This window comes from Artibeus jamaicensis, unplaced genomic scaffold, assembly GCF_021234435.1.
Source record: "Artibeus jamaicensis isolate MK-2021 breed Jamaican fruit bat unplaced genomic scaffold, CSHL_Jam_final contig_935, whole genome shotgun sequence".
Lineage (NCBI taxonomy): Eukaryota > Metazoa > Chordata > Mammalia > Chiroptera > Phyllostomidae > Artibeus > Artibeus jamaicensis.
This window is the reverse complement of record NW_026522016.1, coordinates 395,320-417,428: the sequence shown is the minus strand read 5'-3', so window position 1 is coordinate 417,428 and position 22,109 is coordinate 395,320. Positions and strand designations below refer to the sequence as shown.

The 22,109-nt window shown below is 34.7% G+C and overlaps 1 protein-coding gene and 1 pseudogene across 1 annotated transcript in view; one reads left to right on the top strand and one right to left on the bottom strand.

The window, feature by feature from the left end:
* Positions 1–22,109, bottom strand: part of LRP1B (LDL receptor related protein 1B) — a 1,762,610-nt gene that overhangs the window by 1,658,998 nt on the left and 81,503 nt on the right. The gene's annotated exons all lie outside the window — the stretch shown is intronic.
* On the top strand, positions 4,707–4,913 carry LOC128625834 (uncharacterized; annotated as a pseudogene).

The window sequence follows — 22,109 nt, the reverse complement described above, 5'->3', positions numbered from 1 at the left end:
AGTTCAGATTCTGAGGTGAATCCCTGGAGTGACAACAAAGCCTGAGAGAGTAAAAGAAACACAATACTTTGAAACGCTCAATCTGGAATAAAGTGGGATCTGCAGGATATTACTCATAATTAAAAGATGGAGCAATATGGCACAGGGGAAACGACGCTGTATTCTGAATGCAGACGTCTCACTTGGGCTCCAGCCCATTCACAGACTTGTATGTGACTCTAAGGAAGCTGCTTAACCTCTTTTGGTCTCACTCGTTAAGTGACACACTGGTGGATCAGAGGTTTCAAGTATGTATTCCTACATTTCTAAAAGTTTAAAAATTCTAAGTACAAACATTTTTAAAATTTTATTTACTTGTTGTCCAAGTACAGTTTTCTGTCTTTTACTCCCATCCCAGCCCACCTCCCCAAGTATAAACATTTTAAAGAGCTATACATTAGACACTTATTAGATAATAACCACAGGCTTGTTGCTGAAACCTACACTGGCCATCAATTTCCTGGGCCATGTCCCCAGGAGCAGTGTGAGCTCAGATTGTTCCACATCAGAGAGGGAAGGTGTCACCTGATAAGGCAGCTCGTCCACATCTGGAGCACTCTTATATCTAACTGATACTTGGCTTCCCATAGTTTTTACCCTGGGGTTCAATTCAATTCTCAAAATAATATAAAAATAAATATGTTTTCTTTTCAAATATTTAAGGTAGCATTTTTTATCTCCTTGAGTTCTATCTTTAAGTTATGAGCAGTCCCATTTGTTTCCACTATTGGTTATTCACATGCCAGTGGAACTTGAGAAGGAGAAGGACTGCTACCTTCTAAACAGGTGCAAGAGGTTGGTATCTGTTTTCAATGGTAATACCATGGATTCAATGATCAAGATGGAAAACCCACACTTTGAATAATTCTATATAATTAGTATCAAAGATGGCATGTGTTTAGCTTCTAAACACAGCTGCTTACAAACTCATACAAAGAAAAGTATGTGAGGTTGAATTATATTAATTATTAATATTTGATGCATGCAAGTCTCAAGAAATGGTAGTAATTATATGAGAAAACAGAAATAGCAATAATCAACAGTTACAGGACCAGACACTGTATTAATCATTTGCATTATCTACACCATTGAATGGAAACCAGTCGTATGATAAAACAGGTTATTTTCATTTGCCATGGAGGGTCTGGTGCCTGGAGAAGTGGCCCTTTGCTTCTCATGAAGACATCTGGAGTTAAATTTACTTTGGGCAGGATTTCTTCCTCTATGAGCTAAAGATGTGGACCTATCAAAATCATCTGTCTTTCTTTGCGCCCCTTTCGATTAAGCAAACCACCCAATGCAGACTCCTATGCATCAACATTTCTGATACTGGCAGGGATACTATTTTCCTCTCCATACTATCTTTACAACTTATCATAAAAACTGGGTTTTACCATGGAAGGAAAAAAATTAACTGGGGGATGATTCAAAAGTGTGCAGTCATGTTAAATAGCCTTAGTTAAAAATACACCTCCGACAGAAAAATAAAAATCGACCTGCCTTTTGACCCAGCAATTCCACTGCTGGGATTATATCCTAAGAATCCTAAAACATCAATTTCAAAGAACCTATGCACCACAATGTTCATAGCAGCACAATTTACAATAGCCAAGAGTTGGAAGCAACCTGGGTGCCCATCAGTAAATGAATGGATCAAAAAATTGTGGTACATATACACAATGGAATTCTATGCTGCAGAGAGAAAGAAGGAGCTACTACCTTTTGCAACAACATGGATGGAACTGGAAAGCATTATGCTGAGTGAAATAGGCCAGGTGCTGAAAGACAAATACCATATGATCTCACCTCTAACAGGAAGCTAAACAACAAAACAAACAAGCAAGCAGAAAAAAAAAAAAGACAAAGACACTGAAATAGAGAACAAGGGGACAGTGACCAGAGGGGAGAAGGAAGGGAAGTTAAGGGGAAAAAGGGGGAGGGATTTGGAGGAACAAATAGGAGGGACACAGGGATGAGAACTAAGGGGGGTGTAAATGGGAGGGAGGTGGGGTGCAAGGGGCAGGGGAGGCTGGGATGGGAGAAATAGACAAAAAAACTGTACTTAAATTAAAAAATAAAATTTAAAAAACAAACAAAAAAATACACCTCCAAGCCAGGCTGGAGATAGCCATGGATGGCTCCTTGAACCTCATAGAAAACAGGTGGTGTGTGTATGTGTGCAGGTGACAGATCCTGGGTACTGAAAACAGTAATTAGGTGGTTCTGGTTCTGAAAAAAATAGAGAATACAGTAGGTCCTAAGAAACAATACTTTCTTTATAATGTTCAGTTTAAAAGAAGGGAAGTGCAGCATTTACCCAAACACACACCAAACAGAACTTCTGGAGCAGTGGAGAGTTGACATGCGTGGGTGGCGGGGAACGTCTGAGTGCATAGGAGAGAGTGGCTGGGTGTGGAGATGACTAGTGGTCAGGGGATGTGGAGATGTTAGTGTGAAAGTGGACTTTTATAAATCAGAAGTAGCTATTTTATATTTAAACTTGCTCCTCTTATTCACTGTATTCACTATCCCTCATTGTTTTGTATCTTCTAGAAATGTCAAAAATATTACTTAAGGCAGTGCCAAAATCTTTGCAAATGCTTGCCTGAAGCAGAGGATATGTAGAATCCTGTAGAGTTTCATCAATCAATTAAGAAGCACTTTACAAGAAACATGTTATTCAACACTTATAAAACTCAGCTAATTCTATTTCTAATAGTTCCCCCTTTGGGGTTGTTGGGAGTCATTAAATTAATTGCTAATATGCAAATAATGCAAGGGATATTATGTATCTTACTAGCCTAATTCTTCTCCTCAGACTACTCTAATACCATAAAAATTAAATTAGAATGTATATTAATTTGTTTATATATTTATTGAACACAATTTGGTTTCCAGTGATTGACATTTAAAAAAAATAAAGCTGTGAAAATAAATAAATAAATAAATAAAGCTGTAGCCATCTAATTAACAATCTAAATAACACTGTTCATAATTTTTTTAATTTTTAAATTAGAAAATTTCCAAGTTTCCAGTCTTCTTCTGAATTTTATCATACATAAAAAAATACAAAGGGTTCTAAAACAATATCTGTATTTCATAGGAGGTAAATTTATTCTAAAGAAAAACCTTGAAATCAGTTAGGGTAACTGTGTCCTCATATAATTTCCTTATCTCTTTTTTAGTTCAATTACTTTGTGAGTGTTTGTTCTGCCTTTACCATTTGAAAACACGTTCTTCTTGATAGAGATGAAAGCAAAATAGACCAAAAACAGTTATCTGTTTTCTCATGGAATCAAAGAGAAACAGTTTATAATCTAATCTAGGAATAGCACATAAAAAGTTCTACTAAGGACTTTTTTTCCCCATAACTGAACAAGTTCAGTTTGGTCTTAAAACAAGGCCAAAAATTCAACAAATAATGTTTTTATTAAACAGCCTATATCTATGAGTGATGCATGTGTATTAAAATGCTAATCACATATTCAAAGAAATTGGTAGATTGAACTATGTAGCCTGGTAGTCAAATGAGTTAGATCTATTTTTCTTTTTCCTCTTATTTTTCAAAATAGATTGACTTGCATCTAGTGCACAGGTGGCAAACACAAGGCCTGTGGGCCAAATTCGTCCCTCCACCTTGTTTTATCCCGCCCAGCACCTTGTTTCTACCCAGCGGCAGCGCTGAACTCCTCACCCCTAGTTAAGCAGTAGTTACATTTACACAGTCCTTTGAAGTTACATTCAGCCCTTTGAAAGCAGTGACGAGGCTGATGTGGGCCCCGGTGAAAATGAGTTTGACATCCCCGATCTAGCGGATTGACACTCAAGACATATATCACAAACTAGGGGAACTTTTAGTAACTTCGAAGAATTGAATCTGAAGATTTTTGGTGAGACTCTAAACCTTAAGCGCCTTTGACTACTCTCTCTGCCACCATTACTTATATAGACATTATTTAGTCCAGTGAGATAACTACAGACTTCAGTGCTTCAAAAATTCGATGAGCACTTCTGAAGTATTTCCTTAGCTTGTGAAAATATGTTTGTAAATGTCATGAAACCAATGGCAACTTCCTTTTTTTCTGATTTATTTTCTTACTGGATGTGTATTTATTTTTGTAGTTGAATCCTCATGTTTTAGTTAAGACTGAAACTTTGAAAGGGAGAAGGAAATCTGTAATTTGCCTTTGGTAGTATCTCCCAGAGATCTGTCAGTGACAAGAAAGACATTACAAAAAACGCAGAAGAGTTGTTGATCACTGCAAGGCATAGCCATATCTGTCGAGTTAGCTGTATGGGAGGTTGGAGCTGAATTTATGTAACCATGACAACTATTCATTGAAATAAACATAGAAAACAGGTAGAAATTAAAGCAGTTGTGTAGAAATTCCAAGTCAATTTCATGAAAATAATTTTTTAAAAAGGGTAATGGTATTGGCTGAGGTAGTCATTTTGAAAACTGTATCTTTGAATAAAGAACTAGATATATAAAACAAAATAAACAAAAGTTTTTTTTAATTTGTTTTATCTTTTTTGTTTGACTAGTTTGAAACCAAAAAAGAAGTTATTTATTAAATAAATATTTTGGCTCTTGTTAAGAACTAAACTGTATAGGAACTAACTAAAATATTTCATGATAAACTCTTTATAATAAATATATATATATAATCACTTCTCAGCCTTTTGGCTAAGATCAAGTGTAAATATATATATATATATACATATATATATACATATATATATATATGTTTTAAAGATTTTATTTATTTATTTTTACATACAAAGGGAAAGGGATGGAGAAAGAGAGGGAGAGAAACATCAATGTGTGGTTGCCTCTCGTGCACCCTCTTCCAGGGACCTGGCCCGAAACCCAGGCATGTGCCCTGACTGCGAATTGAACCAGTGACCTTTTGGTTTGCAGACCAGTGCTCAATCCACTGAGTCACGCCAGTCAAGGCTATAATAAATATATTTTAATTAAATTTACTGGTGTGACATTGATTATTAAAAGTATATAGGTTTCAAGTATATAATTCTACAATACACCATCTGTTAATTGCATTGTGTGTTTACCACCCAAAGTCAAATCATCTTCTATCACCATATATTTGACCAACTTTACCCATCATTACTCTCCCACCCCACTTCTCTCTAGTAACCACCACATTGTTGCCTGTGTCTGAGTGTTTGTTTGTCTTATTTGTTCATTTATTGCTTTTTAGTTTTATATCCCACATATAAGTGAAATTATATGGTTCTTGACATTTTCTGTCTGACTTATTTTGCTTAGCATGTTATTCTCAAGATCCATCTATATTGTCACAAATGGCACTATTTCATCTTTTCTTATGAATGAGTAGTATTCCTTTCTACATGTATACCACATCTTCTTTATCCAATCAAGGATAAAATTTTGCTATGCTGGCTTATATTGTAGCCATTCTAATTTTCACAACCTACTGGGGAATGGGGAAGAGAAAACCTGAAATTCAGTGTAAGAGGTTATAAAAACCAAGAGTTTACTTTTGTAAAGATATAATGTAGATTTTAAGTTATGTGTTTTCCAAAATTTCTTACCACAACTTTGAAATTTAAAACTTGTATATTATACATATTTTGATATTATAGAGACCACGAACTTAAGTCAAAATTAAACTACGCAATTATACTTTTTCTCATTATGGGAGAAAGGATGGTTATTTTTTATTATGGTAAAAGAAATGTAGAAATGTTAAATCTGAGCATGTGACTTGAAAAATAAATGCTACAAAGGATATTGCATTTGCACATTATTTTATTTTTGTCAATAGTGAGTTGCATAATGTGTGCTATAAGCTAGCCACATGAAATAAACAACTTTGGCCTAAAATGAATGCTACTATCTCTAGTACCTCATAACCCTAGCCTGCTGATAATAAGACTAACTTGGCAGTAGACTTCTGGCCAAGAAGGAGGCATAGATGAACACACTTTGCACAACCAAAAGAAGGAAAACAACAAATTTAAAAACAAAAAATAACCAGAACTGGCAGAAAAATGAACTGTATGGCAACCAAGGAGTTAAAGAGGAAACATTCACTCAGACTGGTTGGAGGGGCAGAGATGGGCAGCTGGGGCAGAGAAGATGCACAGCAAGGTGTACAGTGCTAGCAGGACTACAGCTGCTTGACACCTGTCCCACATTTGCATGTGGATAAACTGGGAAGAAAACTGGGGAGCAAGACAGACCACATAACCCAAGGTTCCAGTATGGGAAAAGAAGGCCTCTAAACCTCTGGCTGTAAAACCTGTGGGTGTTGCAGCAGCAAGAGAAACTCTCGGCCCCACAGGAGAATCTGTTGGAGATACCAACAGGGTCCCAGCCAAGAGCTGAGCAAGCAGCGTTGTTCCCTCTTTTACCCCTCCCCCACATACAGGGCCACAATGCAGCAAAGAGGGTTGCCCCACCCTGGCAAATACCTGAGGCTCAGCTCCTTACAATATGACAGTTGCACTTCAACAAAGAAACATGTCCCAAATGAAAGGACAGATCAAAACTCCAAAAGTAGAACTAAGTGATGAAGAGATAGCCAACATGTCAGGTGCAGAGTTTAAAATATTGGTCATCATCATGCTCACAAAAATGGTTGAGTATGGCTGCAAAGTAGAAGAAGAAGTGAAGACTATGCAAAGTGAAATAAAGAAAGATATACAGGGAACCAACAGTGAAGTGAAGAAAACTGGAGCTTAAATCAATGATTTGGAGTGAAAGGAAGACACAAACATTAAACTAGAACAGAATTAGGAAACAATAATTTTTAAAGGTTTTATTCATTTATTTTTAGAGGGAGGGGAAGGGAAGGAGAAAGAGAGAAAGAGAAACATCAATGTGCAGTTGCCTACTGGGGACCTAGCCTGCAACCCAGGTATGTGCCCTGACTGGGAATCGAACCAGCAGCCCTTTGGTTTGCCAGTCTGCACTCAATCCACTGAGCCACACCAGCCAGAGCTAAACAATATTTTTTTTAATAAGGAGAGGCTGAGGAAACCTGCAGAACAACTTTAAACATTCCAACATCCTAATCATAGGAATGCCAGAAGGAGAAGAGGAAGAGCAAGAAATTGAAAATTTATTTGAAAAAATAATGAACTTCCCTAATCTAGCAGAGGAAATAGACTTCCAGAAAGTCCAGGAAGCTCAGAGAATCCAAAAAAAGTTGGACCCAAGGAAGCATACACCAAGGCTATCATAATAATATTACTTAAGATTAAAGCTAAGGAGAGTATCTTTAAAAAATAAATATAATAAATGAAAATAAAGATAAGGAGAGAATCTTAAAAACAGCAAGAGTAAAGGAGACAGTTACCTACAAAGGAGTTCCCATAAGACTATCAGCTGATTTTTCTAAAGAAATCTCGTAGGCGAGAAAGGGCTGAAAAGAAATACTCATAGTCATGAAAGGCAAGGACCTACATCCAAGATTACTCTATCCCGCAAAGCTGTCATTTAGAATGGAAGGGCAGATAAAGTGCTTCCCAGATAAGGTAAAGTTCAAAGTAGTTCATCATCACCAAGCCCTTATTATATGAAATGTACAAGGGGTTTATCAAAGAAATAGAAGATCAAAACCTATGAGCAGTAAAATATAACAAACTCATAACTATTAGCAACTGAACCTAATAAACAGAAACTAAGCAAACAACTAGAATAGGAACAGAATCACAGAAATGAACATCACATAGGTTATCAACAGAGAGGGAGAGGAGGGGGAAAGGTGTAAAAGATACAGGGAATAATAAGCATAAATGGTAAGTATAAAATAGACAGGGGGAATTTAATAATAGTATAGGATATTGGGAAGTCAAAAAACTTATACATACAACCCATATACATAAACTAATGGAGGGAAATGCTGGTGGGAGGGGAATGATATTGTGAGAGGGGTGCAGGGTGGAAAATAATAAAGAGAAACAAGTGGGACAATGATAACAGCACAATCAATAAAATATGCTTTTTAAAAAAAGACTAACTTGGTAGTAATGTACATACAGTGGCATTTATGAAGCTTCAACAATGGTGATGAAATTAAGATCCCAGAATTTTAGAAACACGTAGGTCACTGTGCTATAAAAATGTAGGAAAGAATAATTATAACCTCTAAAATATTTGTGTTCATTGGTGAAGGCTGAGATGATTAGAATGGGGAGTTGAAATACATTTTCTCTTGTCTGAATGTCAAGTAAACTGGCCTACAATAAATAAAAGTACATTCAGATTTTTTTCATAAAACAACAATTACTCAATAATTCTATATTTACATCTTTATGCCTTGACCTCTACTGTCATAAGTAGTTCTAAATTATGCCCCTTTTTAATTTGTGTTTGAGCCTTTCCTGAATAATGCATTAACTAAATTAAGAAGATGCCTTCATTCCAAGATTCCTCATTCATTTCTCTATACGGTCTAATGATTCAAGGGGGAGATGATATTAGTCAACACACATATTAATTAATTTCATCACCTATCATTTTTATTGTCTGTAGGGACACTATTATCATATGGAGCCTAATTTGAGGATCTAGTGACAATATGATTTGTTTATCTCTCCCTAATCTTAATCTGCTTGAAAAATCTCGGGCTCAGTGCCACCAGATGCTAACTAATCTGGGTATAACTAGAATGGCACTCCTTAGCTAATGACATAAATAAAACTGATTGGACAAAGATATGTTTTTTAAAAGCCAGACTTACCATATGCTAAAACATAATCAATAAGATTTTTTCTTTATTCATTGGTGTTGTAATGATTGCACTGTGTTCAAATTATTAATGCACAGAATAATCCTCACTTTTTCAAGTTCACCATTACTACGGTCATCTTTTTAAACATCTGTTCAAACCTGATATATGGTTTTTCTTTGAAAAACACAATATTTCCCTTTTTTCAGGACAGCAGGATATATCTAGTTAATTTAACTCAGAAAAAAATTAAGTGATTATATATTGGATGTCAGCTGGATAGTTACTAAAAACCAAATAAGTAAAAAAGAGAGAACATATACTTTCAGTTTATGTGGTACTATTGAACAAAAAACATAAACTGTTTTACTGGTAAACTATATACTTTTTTCATTCTAAAAGTTAACTGTCAACCCATTCCTTCAACAGATCAATGACTTAACTCTTTTTCTCCAGAAGATAAGAAATAGTTTAGAGATCCTTAGCTAGCCCTAGCAAAGATCCTTTTGTTAAAAGAACTAGCTTTCTCATTCTTTCAAGTATTTCCTAATATTAGCATTTAAATGAGGAGAAGGAGTAATTTTAAAAGATCATATTTTACCATTCCACCATTTGAAAAAGGAAGAATAACATTTAGACTAAACAAGTCTGGCATGTAAGAGACACATAACAGACATTTTGAATAATACTTGTAATACTTCCGCTCTGAAAAAGTTGTGATTTATGTAGCTCAACAGTAGCCAACTTACTCCCCAAATGAGATGATTATCTAAGCTACAATATCAACCTTTAATATTACATTTATCTTCCATTATATTTTATGTATATCTAACACAGTTTTACTTTTTTCACTACTAACAGAAAAAAGACAATTTTCATCGTTATACTTGGTTCCATTATTTAGATCTTGACAACTAGTCTTTTTTTACTGGAACTACAAAACACAACCACCCTTTCTTTTTTATGTACATGAAAGGAAAAATAAGTTCATTTTTCCATCTATGGATGAATTTCCACATGACTATCTCCAAATCATAGGTCAGGGAACCAGGCAATATAATTAGTTCACATAGCAAATCAAAAAGTGAGTTGGCCCACATAGCATAATCCAGACTTAAACTAGTTAGTTTCTGCTTTTTTCTGCCAATCCACTCATAATGTTCAATACAATGATCTACTTTAGAACTTGAGCTCATCTTTGCATGCTCCTCCTGCACAGTAAAATAGGTCTAAGAATTACAAAACATATGCATGCACTAAGTCACTCTATAAACACATATGTGCTTGCCATTTCAATTATTTTATGTAACATAAACCCAACTCAATAGAACAATTTTCAGCCAGCAAGAGTGTTTTGTTTTGTTTTTGCTGTGTTGGTTTGTTTTGCAGATTCTAAAAATGAAAGCCTAAACGACATGTATCAATTCTATAGTTTTCTCTTCCTGACTACTTCCTCCTGTACTCTAAATCATAAATAAACATCAAGAGTCACCATGACACAGAAACATTCATAATTATCATGAAAGTGTAACAGTTAACAGGAATGAGAGTTAGAGTTGGTAAGATATCATTAAGGTTTGACCCATTTTACTTCTTTCTTGGACAAACCAAAAATATGCTAATATTCATATTTATACTAAATATAAAAATACCTGAGAATAATTGGATGGAACCCCATTTTCTGTAGGCAGACTTTAGTTTTCCATCTCTATTGCACTGATTTGTATAAAAGTAAGAAGTTAAATAAGTTCTCTTAAAATGTAACTTCCTTTTTGACACTGCACAGACTAGATGATACATTTTAGTTTTCAAGATCACTGACATTCTGCAAATGCCAACATATATTTTATACATTACAACATTACCCCAGAGAAAAACAACACAAAAGGAAGTCTCTGTGTGGGAGTAAGCAGGAGGGGAGCAGGCCCGGCAGAGTTCCATTCCCGCAGTGCTTCATGGTTGCCTTCGAAGTTCCTACTTCTGTTCCTACCATATTCCATACATTTGAATGAGAATTTGAATTTTAACTTCCTCACATTAAAAATATATTTCTCACATTATCACCATGCTTACTTTTCAGAGAAAGATTTATTCCAATTGCATATGTGATAAAACTATTTTTTTTAGCAATTCAGGTTGTAATTTTTTTCTTCAACCAGCATTAACTAGCATTTGTAGTCAATAGTTTTCTTTTAATTTATATAAATTGTTAAAGAAAAAGATTATGTATGCAATTAGTAATCACCTGAGTTCTGTCTTACATTTGCTTGACTATTGGTCAATGTATGGATCAACTAACTTACAGTTTGAAATAGCTATAATAATTTGTGACAAAAGTAATATTGAATACTCTGATAGATAAGCTTAACATATATCTTGCTTACATCATCTCTTAACTTTTAAACAACTGAACTATGATCTAATTATTTTCATTCTGATAAAGAGTTACCAGGTTTTCAGAGACATTCTGTCACTTGCCCAAGGCCACCATCAATACATGTCAAACCTGGGATGTGAGCCTCCATCTCTTCAGTGACAAAGTTCACACTCTTGAGGAAAGAAAATTAAAAGTATGGAACACACACTGACTTCATTGCATGAATGCTAATGGAATACATCTTCTGCTTTAAATGAAGTGAAATCTGGAGAAAATAAAAGTCCCCTCACCATGTAGGATAATGATGGAATGATTTGCTTCAATTTCCCAAAATATTTCTTTAACAAACAAGTTGTAAAGTAGGGCCTTAACTGATATGAATAAAAGAAGAGATTTTTAAAAAGTAGCATTGAATGACTTCTGAACTCACTTTCTCTTGTATATGTTATTAAAATATTATGACAATTGTAATTTGTATTGGTGAGTCTCAGCTACAGAAGGGAAATGTTGCACAAAATATTTCCAGAAAGTCATATCAGTCAGGCAACACAGAAAGAAGTGTTCATGGTGTTCACACTTTTAAAAGTCTTGATATTATTACACAATTCCCCTTTCCCTGCCTCTTCAGTAACTGCCAGGAAAAGTTGGTATGTGTAGACACTGACTGGATTTCTTTCACTTTTTCAGAGTTTGGTGGACAGTTTCTATAATACAGATAAATTAAGGCATGTACTCATCCAAGTAGTGACAAGAAGAATAAAAGAACTTCTGGACTCTGGGTCATTCCAGTCCAAACACTGGGACCACCACGGACTTAGCACTAGAAACAAAGCAGTATAGGGTCAGCACTATGACATGTGACACAAAAAGAGCTTAAATTGGCAAATGACACAGTCCATTGAGCTTTTTCCTTGAGGAACACCATGTTTTCTTAGTCTACACAGAGTGATGCTCTCTCCACTCTAAATAAAATTAAATTGAAAGTGAGGAAGGAATAACAATGCAATAATTATATATAAGCTCCTGACTAATACAAATAGAAAATATGTCAAGATGTCCTAAAAATAGCTGGCATATTATGAGCACTGAAAAATAATGACCACCGAATTAAAATATTTATCATTAAAATGTAGTGGCCTTTTTAATCCACAGGGTCTAGCACAAATAACACTCCTTTTAATTACAAAATCATAAGCATGTAATTCTGTAACCTAACAGTAGCACATTCAAATACAACATATGTCATTTTAGGTGAAATGTCCAAGTTGAAACTATAAATTATTACGCCCATATTATTACCCTACCAACCACACTCAAGCAGGCATTACTTCTGCTGTACCCTGTATTTTCCACTTTTATCAGTTTCGTTTAGGTAGGGATCAATGATGTCCTACCCGAATTCATATAAATTTTCCTTTGCATTCATTTTACAATAGTACGCATTAGCTGTACGTTTTGTCTTTTTTTTTTTTTTGCTTGTTGTGGAAAAGGATCTGGCAATTATTGAACATCCATTAATTTCCATGCATTGATAATATGTTATCTTATACATCCTCACATTTCTCATGGAAAAAAAATGGAGGCCTTCAGGTTTAACCGACATGCTCAACATCAGTTATTTGTTGGCATGGTAGGACCCCAAACCCAAGTGTCTTAAACTAAAGTAAGGCTCTTTTCACTCTCTACAATACTGCACATATTAAGCTTGCTATGAAGATTGATACCTTTTAGTCTAAAGTTAATTGTGCACATGCTGTACTTAGGTCAAAGCAGCCTTGCAGAGTTATGGAGGCTGTACAGAACCCAGCCCTTCGAAGTCCTCATTGATGCCGCCTATGAAAACAGGCTCTCAGGAGTTGTTCATGAAGGTTCTGACTCCAGAGCCGCCACCATATGAACAAACTTCTATTTTTATTCTACATGTTGTCACATAAAATGAAGCCAAAATTCTACTATTGAAGGCAGCAGTCCACATATATCAGTGGGAAAAAAAAGCTGGGTTTTTTGATGAATAAAAGACTTATTCAGAAGATCTACGGTGGTTTCTAGCTTGGCTTGTCAGTAATCCTGTTACTGTGTTTAACTTTTATCTCTTCTTTAGAGTAAAATAACCAGGGTGGCGATGTTATGTGGTGGTTTTCAGGATCCAATGACATGGAATGACAGAAACCATAAAGGGCTGTGACCAGAGACTGGTCAGATATTCACACATTATTTCTACTCTCTTTCTTGGCAAAAGCTATATTATATCTCCCAGATTTTTCTGTTTAGGTGTGGCCATCTGAATAAATTCCAGCATATGGATTATGAGTAGAAGTGATGGATGACACCTCAAAGCTGGGCCCATAAACCTGCTGTGAGCTGCTCCACTCTCTTCCTTCCCCCAACTGCTGCAGAGAAGCCGGAACAAGCCATGGTCCGAGAGGACAGCAGAGGCTATAGAAGTCTCTAGCACCCCAAGGGTCTATGCTGAACTGATTGGACAATATATAGATACATAATTGTTGTGCCAAACTACTGAAACTCTGGGATTCTATGTTACAGCAATTCCTTCTCTAAATAACCCGAGACCTACATAAATATGAGAAATGTTTTACCATTATTTATGAAAAGAGCAGTCAAAGTCCAGAATTTCCACTGTGCCTGTATTCTGTTATCAACAATGGCCATTTTGTATGTTGTTGCTTACCATTGTAAAATTATTTCCCAAGGTTTCCCAGATCCGCTGAAGCACCCCAATTTTACTCACAAGGATTGAATTGCAAATAACTAACTGATCTTTATGTAGTCTATTTCTGCAGATTCGACAACTACCACAAAGTGTTTTCTGAGCATTTTTCTTAAAAGAAAGGATGAAACTCTGTCTTTTATGTAAATGACTTCTAAACATCTTAAATATTACTGGATATAGTCAATAGTTTTTAGCAATTTATAAAATATTTTGGCACAAACGTGCCAATAAAATTTGAATCGTTTATTTATATTTTATACCAACCCAAATTATATATTATTACTTTTTTCCTAGAAATGGATATGATTTTATTTTAGAATTCATTTTTTAAAAAAATTATTTATTTATCTTTAGAGGAGAAGGGAAGGAGAGAAGGAGAGAAATATCAATGTATGGTTGCTTCTCATGAGTCCCCTGCTGGGAACTGGCCTGCAACCCAGGCATGTGCCCTGACTGAGAATCTAACCTCGATCCTGTGGTTCGCAGGCCCACACTCAATCCACTGAGCTACACCAGCCAGGGCTGGAATTCATTTTTTTAATTATTACTTGCTCAATCCCTCCACCCTCCTTTGACAACTGTCAGCCTGTAGTCCATTAAAAAATGACATGTCATGCTAAAGTTTGCTATTATGGAGAGTTCCTCTAACATCCTCAATTTTCAAGGCAGATGCTGTGATGCTGAAGTACATGAAAAACTTTATGGCCTTAGTTGAGTCAGAACTTGGCAATGAAAACAGCATAATCAGAAGATGAATATATTTGCAATGGACCAGTAAAGAGAAGATTCTTTGCCTTTATTGAAAAACCTAAAGCTATAAAACTATAAATTATCAGACCTGTTAAGTACCTGTTTAAAAAACAAAATACCTAATGCAGCTGACTAATTATCTATTCTACCGAAATGTGACAATATATTTAGTTTCTAAATATAATAAAGGATTAACCTGATCCTAATGTTATGTACTTGACCAAAAATTATTTTGTTAAACTTATGGAGATACTCTATTTAAGAAATTCAGACAGAGGGTTAATTTTTAAAAATGAGTGTTTTTTCCTTAATAAAACATCTTTGTAGTAAATGCAAGAACGACTGATCAGGAGAAGACTAAAAGTAAGATAACAAGTATTAGAAAATTTGAACTTTTCTACATGTTAGTATATGCAAATAATAGACTTTTCTACCAGCATATAACTTTTTTTTTTTTAAAGATTTTATTTATTTATCTGTAGAGGGGAAGGGAAGGAGAGAGGGAGAGAAAATTTTGGGTTCTTCCCGCTGGGAGGATGGGGTTCCTATAGGCTAACTTTTAAATGAAATTGCATCATATTTTTCTCTTGATGTGTGTTCTTTATCTTACTTTCACTGTTCTTCAGTATAGCTTTCATCCACCCATCCTACCATAAATGTATTCCAACTTTTACAAAAGTATCAAAGAACCTCAACATATATAAAACCTCAGGACAGGATTTACATTCAGTACAAAATATGATGGCAATCAGGATGTCAAATGCTATATGAACTATTCACTATCAGAATACATCAAAATAGAAGTATCTGCCAATACTGGGCTCTCCTAGGGATCTTATGTTAAGTGGCTATATCAGTATTTGGTGACATTCTGCTGACATAGTTTCTCCACTTTCAGTCGATTAGAACACTTTAAAATTCTCAAAATTGCTAAATCACCTTGAGAAGATTTCACCTACTTGCTCTAAAGATGAGCTCTCTCCTTGCCCACTCTGTTTACAGTAAATATTTGGAAGGAAGACAGATGGACAAGCAGCTGATTTATGGAAATACTGATTCAATTAAGGTGGTCTAAAACCATTCTATCTTCAATCAGGTAAGAATAGTCAACGATCACAGAAACTTTTCTTTTTACTAGTACAAAGATGAAAATAAAGAGCTACAGATTGCTATTCTGGGTCTTCTCGTCATAGATAAAATATTTTACATAAGCCCACCTAACTTCCATCTGCCAATGCCTGTTCTGTCATTGAGGTTTATCACTGAGAAAACTGAAAACTCAGAAGGTATAAATTTATGTGGTCTATGAGGAGTATTTATTCTCTTTTTCAGTATGGACTCCAAAGCTTTCAACATAGTTTTTTTTTTTAATTAGACTGCTCAAGTTTTTCACTTTCCTGACAGTCCTTTCTACTAAACCACATAATTAAATGTAATCTTTCTCTGTGTGTGTGCATGTATATGTGTGTATGTATAACACACATCTCATATGTACTAATGTGTAACTGCCAATAAACTAGTAAACAATGTTGCATTTATCACCAGTTGCAAATAACAATAATAAGTCCGAGTGCTATAATAAGAATATTATTGTGTGAAACCTCTAATAATTTCAATATAGGTATACAATCTTACATTGCAGCTTACATGTAAGTAAAAAACAAAGTTGTTGAAAACATTATATTGACATCTGCCATTATGTAATAAATGTTGTTCCTTTTGTGTACAGAATATATCAATTGTCAATCTCACTAAGTAATGAAAAGAAAGTATAAAAACATTTTCTACAACTTTATCTTTGCTTAAAAAAATCTGTACCAAATAAGCTTATTGACTATTTTATTTCTATTCAATTAAATAAAACATCTTAATGATGCAAACACTTTATTTCGCCAATCAATAAAACATGCTATTTTTATCAACTGGCCAAAGAAATAATTGAACAAATTAGCCCATAGGTAGGAATAATACCTCTACCCCCCAAACATACATATATAAATATTGAGCATTCTACTAGAGAGTGTTCACGCCTTGCTCTGAGGCAGCCATGTTCCCATGAACTCTCTTTCAAACTAAATTTTTATATAGGAAATTAGAGACATCCCAAAATTTCATCTCATTTATATTTTTTTCCACCACAATGGGTTAGTCAACCAAAACAATAAACACATGCCAAAAATATATGAGTTTATTCTCAATGTCCCCATGAGAAAGAAAAAAATATTAACGAAATGTATGGCCCTAAGAAATATCATGTAAGGAAAGTGTCATCAAAAAAATTGTAGAGGTAGGCAGGAGACAGAAAATAAAGCAATTAAGACTAGAAAGAGACATTAAGTTTGGCCTCCGGGAGTACCCGTGAATGAGAATATGAACATTTGGAGAGAGCAGGGTTAGGGAATTAGGGGAGCATCAAGTAGTGACTTCCACGTAGTGTACCCTGAAGACTCCTCTCTAACAGGTATGTTGTTGGTGACAGTGCAGGGAAACGGGCATTCATATATGATATTGGTGGATTTACATATTGATACAGTATTTCTGGAGAGTAATTTGGTTCACATAGACCAAGTTTTTAAATATGGAATTTTAACAATTTAGCAATGGAGCTTCCATGGCAGACTTCTCAATGCTCAGTATGTACACAATTTTAGTTTTCAGATATAGACTACAAAAATACCCACTCAGTGGTATATAACATACAATTTTGTATTCCATTTGCTACAAACTTGCTAAAATGTGTACTAATAGAAATACACTTAATTTCCAATGAATAGAGGAATAATTAAAATATATTCATATAATAGAATACTATATAGCCCTTAAAAATGCATGGTAGGTCTCTGAATTTAAGCACAGATAACTATTCAAGAATATTGTTGAGTAAAAAATTCAGTTGCAGAATATCATGTGTATTATTATCCAGACTATATTTAAATATGTAAATCTGTTATTGTATGTATAAACCAAAGAAAGGATATATATATAGTTAGTACTGTTTACTTAATAGAGTTCTATTTTATCAGAAGTAATTTTTATAAGAAATTAATGCTAATTATTTATAAAAGATAATGACATTGGACAGAAAGCAATTGATTTTAAGACCAAGATAGGCAGAAGGAGAAATTTGCAGTTTTACCCAGTTTCAACTTGAGGAATTGTGAAGACAGATATCACTCGGCCTAATATTTCTTTGGTAAGGTTTACAGATCTAGAAATATTTTTAAAACCACATGGATAGAGGTTATGTATTCTGGGTAATGTTATATTGGTCAGAAGACTTCAAAATTATGGGAAAAGAAGTGCTTGTTGAAACCATAACTACATTGCTAACACACAGACAAACAGTTCAGTTTTGGTGGGACTGTGGCAATAACATCTCTTTCTTCCCATTCTTACACCGGAGGAGACCACCTATTGTGATAAACTTCTCATGGGCTTTCTTAGAGTCTTTAAATATTAGACCTATTTTAAGTGAAAACCCCTTTCTTTTATTGTTAATTTTTGCAGAATAAAAAAACAAGCAACTCAAAATAATCAAACAATTTCTTAGAAATTAGATGGGTTTTTTGTTGTTGTTTTTTAATCCTGGAATAAAGAAATACCCACAAGGTTTCCATGATTATAAATCTAAGTAAAATAATAAATAAATATCAAAAGTCAAATTTTAGACCTCTGTAAACATTTCCCTGAGGTCTCAGAGCCAGGACACACTTTCAAGAGCCTGGCAGGCTGATTAGTGTCAAAAACAAACTGTGCAGGAAAATCCGAACAGAGATCCTGCTCCAACTCTCTTTTGACCCAAGACAGCCTGATGAGTGACCAGCTTCCATCAGCTACAGTTTTCTGCATGCACCTCAGTGATCCAAATTTTGCACACACTATTCTCCTGTCTTTTTAATGCTTCAGATGCAGTGCAGCCAATGACCCCTTTCTTCACTCTTCTTAGGAACTGCTGAAAAAGTACTCCTCTTCATGAATTAATGGCAGACATCCAAGTGTGCTTGTGGGACCCCTTACTGTTTTTATCATTATGATCTGTCCTTTCCCTCTCTCTGTCTCCCTCGTGCTTTCCTTGATTCTTTTCAAGCCTCCTTAACATGTGTGAGGATCCCTGGCTTACTCACAAGTATGGGAATTTCCATGTGCCAAAAACTGACTCTATCAATACATTTGTTGATGAGAATTTAAGGAGGAAAAGGGTAGTAACTCCACAGGCACAGTGCTAATTGATTTTCTTTATAAACACATAGCAAGTATACAAGTGACCATCTGCTTTGTCTGCGTGAAGTTAATGAATATACAAAAGGAATCAAATTTAAAGGCTTACTTAAATCTTAAATCCAACTTTCTAGATGGTTGCCTAAATGTTACCATAGACAAACGGAAAAGTGCTCCGGCCCATGGGATAAAGACCAACAGAAATAAATAGGATTCCTTGTTTCTTTCACAGGGACACAGTGAAAACAGTGTTATGTCAATTGCAATGTCTGAAAGTTACAGATAACAGAAACCAATATATGGCATTATTTTTGAACAGGACTCTGATATTTATTTAGACAAGCTTGATCTATAAAATATAGTAAATAGTAAAAGACTACATTACTGTGGCAATTAGCAAGTTCCCTTTAAAAAGTTGTTTATTTTGTTTGGCTCAGCATTCTGGAAGCACACATAACTATTTTTTTTCATATAATCATTAGGGATAAAAGAGCATAGCAGAGATTAATTCAAAGAATCATTGCTATAATACTTCTAGACTCCAATATTAAAAGGCAGGCCTTTTTCCCATTTTTATTTCCATGAACAAATGAAGATTATAGATAAAAAATAAAAACCAAAGATTGGCAGTGGCACAACATTTATTTCACCTGCTGGACATGTAGCATCAATATGTACAATTGCAGATCTGCATGCTAAATTCCTTTCATGCATAAAAATATAACCATATTAATACAGGGAATACTCATAATTATGAAAAGCACTATCTTTACAGTTGTTGTGAAAAAATCCACTGGTCATTTATTAATTCTGTAAATAATTACTGACCTGTCTCTGGTAATTCACTCTGGATCAGTTGCTGGATATTTTGCTTTGACAAAGAGGGTCCACTCACAATTATCATTTAGTAAGTAAGAATCTGTAAGTGCAGTTACGAATGTGGCAAAGTGTCCTGAAAGACCAGAGATAAGAGCACATCTAATCGAGGCTCTGTTGGACAGTAGGTACACCAGGAAAGTGTAACCCAGAAAATTACATATGAGCAGATAATTGAAGGATGGTCAAGAGTTCATTCAGAGGAAAAACACCAAATCTTATGATGGTTGGAGGATTGATATTGTTGTTTCTATTTCACTACAGATTTTTTTAATAAAGGCAAATAGTTCTTCTAAGATAGGAGAAGGTATTGAAATTCAGGCCCTTATCTTATGAGTAATTTTTATAAGGAAATGACAGCAAAAGTCAGGTTCCCTCACTTCACTGGAAGATCCTATAGCAAGTGAACTTTGTCTTCACCTTTTTATGCAACACAGAGTACATTTTATTTAATGTTTGGAATAAAAATGTATTAACTTGGATTAAACTAAATTAATATGCTAAGCTAAATTGTAAACTACATTAATAAACTCTCAAATTTAAGATTCTGTGACCAGTTTTTCTCTCTGACATGACTTACACAAAAATATTATATGAATTTTTTAAGGTCAGGTTTCCTTAAAATTTTAAATGTTTTACATATTCTTGTTTAAAAAATACCATGTTTCACATCAGTGAATTTTCCAAGTAACTCAAATCTTATCTCTAGAGTTAGCGAGCCATAGAAACAAGCTTACTGTGCTGGAGAAAAACACCATCCATTCCATTTTTCTCCCACCAAATGCACATTAGGCCACTGGTGGGCATCAGAAACTATCCTGACTGCTAGGAATGTAAAAGTGAAGATGATAGAAGAATTTCCATTGCAGAGTTTACTGTCTAGTGGCAAACAAAGAAGGGGTGATGAACATATTTACAAATAGCCAGAAGTAATACAAAGCAAACAGGGTTTCTGGTATAGAGAACAGTAGGCAGGGATAAATATATTTTTTGTTTTGCTTTTGTTTTTTTTCTTTTTGTTGGGATGACACTGGCTAATGAAATTATACAGACTTCAGGTGCATAATGCTACAACATATCATCTGCACACTGTGCTGTGTGTTCACCACCCCAAGTTGAGTTTCTTTCCATGACCATTTATCCTCCCTTAACCCTTTTCTTCCTCCCCCACTTACTCCCTTTATATAATCACCACACTATTGTCCTTGCCCCTGAGTTTTCCTTCATTTTTTTCTTTTTCTTTTTTCCCTTTTTCATTTTTTTCTCACATTTTTCTCTATCTCTCCACCCCACCCCTCGGTTGTCAGACCGCTCTCTATCTATGAACCTGTCTCTGTTCTGCTTGTTGGTTTATTGTGTTCAAACCTTAGGATGAAAGGATGGAATAGCCTTCTGTGGCAGGAAAATTTAAACTGAGACCTGAACAATATTGTAATTTGAGAAATCTAATAGCACATGGAAGAGCTTATCATACAGTTTACAGATTTCTGAAAACTAGTATTGTAGAAAAGATAAATATTAAGTGCAAATAAAAACCTGTAATGAGAAGATATATAATAATTAGCAGAAGGCATGGGAACTCCTGGAATTATAAATGATTGTTTAACTAATCCATATAGATATTTGAGCCTTAAATATGTTATTTTTCCAGCTCCTTCAACTATTACAGCAGATTGTTTAATATATCCAGGCCCTTCAAAAACTCCCCATGTTTGCACCATTGCATTGAAGCATAAGATCAATCGTGACTGTTCTCCAACTGTAAATGTGAATGACATATAACTCATATCATTATCCTAAATGTCCACTTAATCAACTCACCTCACATTTTATTACCCACCAACAGTTGGCTGCAAAATGATGGTCCCTAGTACCTGCAAGACTTTGCCAAAAGTTTTTATTTGAGTGACTTATATGGTACAGCATTTTTTATCTTTTAGAGATGTTTGCAATAGAGGGAAAGAGATTTTTGTGCTCTTATTTTCTACCAGAAAACACCATTTAGACTCTGTGTTATTGCAAATGCTGTAGAACCCAACTGTCTCTCCTCAGTCTTGTGGAACATGACTAAAGGAAAGAACACAATGTCAGAAGTTTGAAAGGCAAACCAAAACCTCTCTAGGCATAAAAAATTTGTATTAAATAATTCTGCCCTAATTATACAGTTAGTTATGCCCATCATGCCAATTTGTAAAATGTTTTATCATTAAAATTTGGAAAGAACAAGGGTGATAGAATATGAAGGAATATAAGTCTATTCGGAAAGTTTAAGCAACCTGTGGAGATGGTGGAATGGAATACAAAGGTATTTACGTTTTATTCTGGATAGGGGAGTGGTAGAATAGAAAGTAAACACAAATATAAACAAAAACAACAGACAAACAAAAATGTTGCCTAA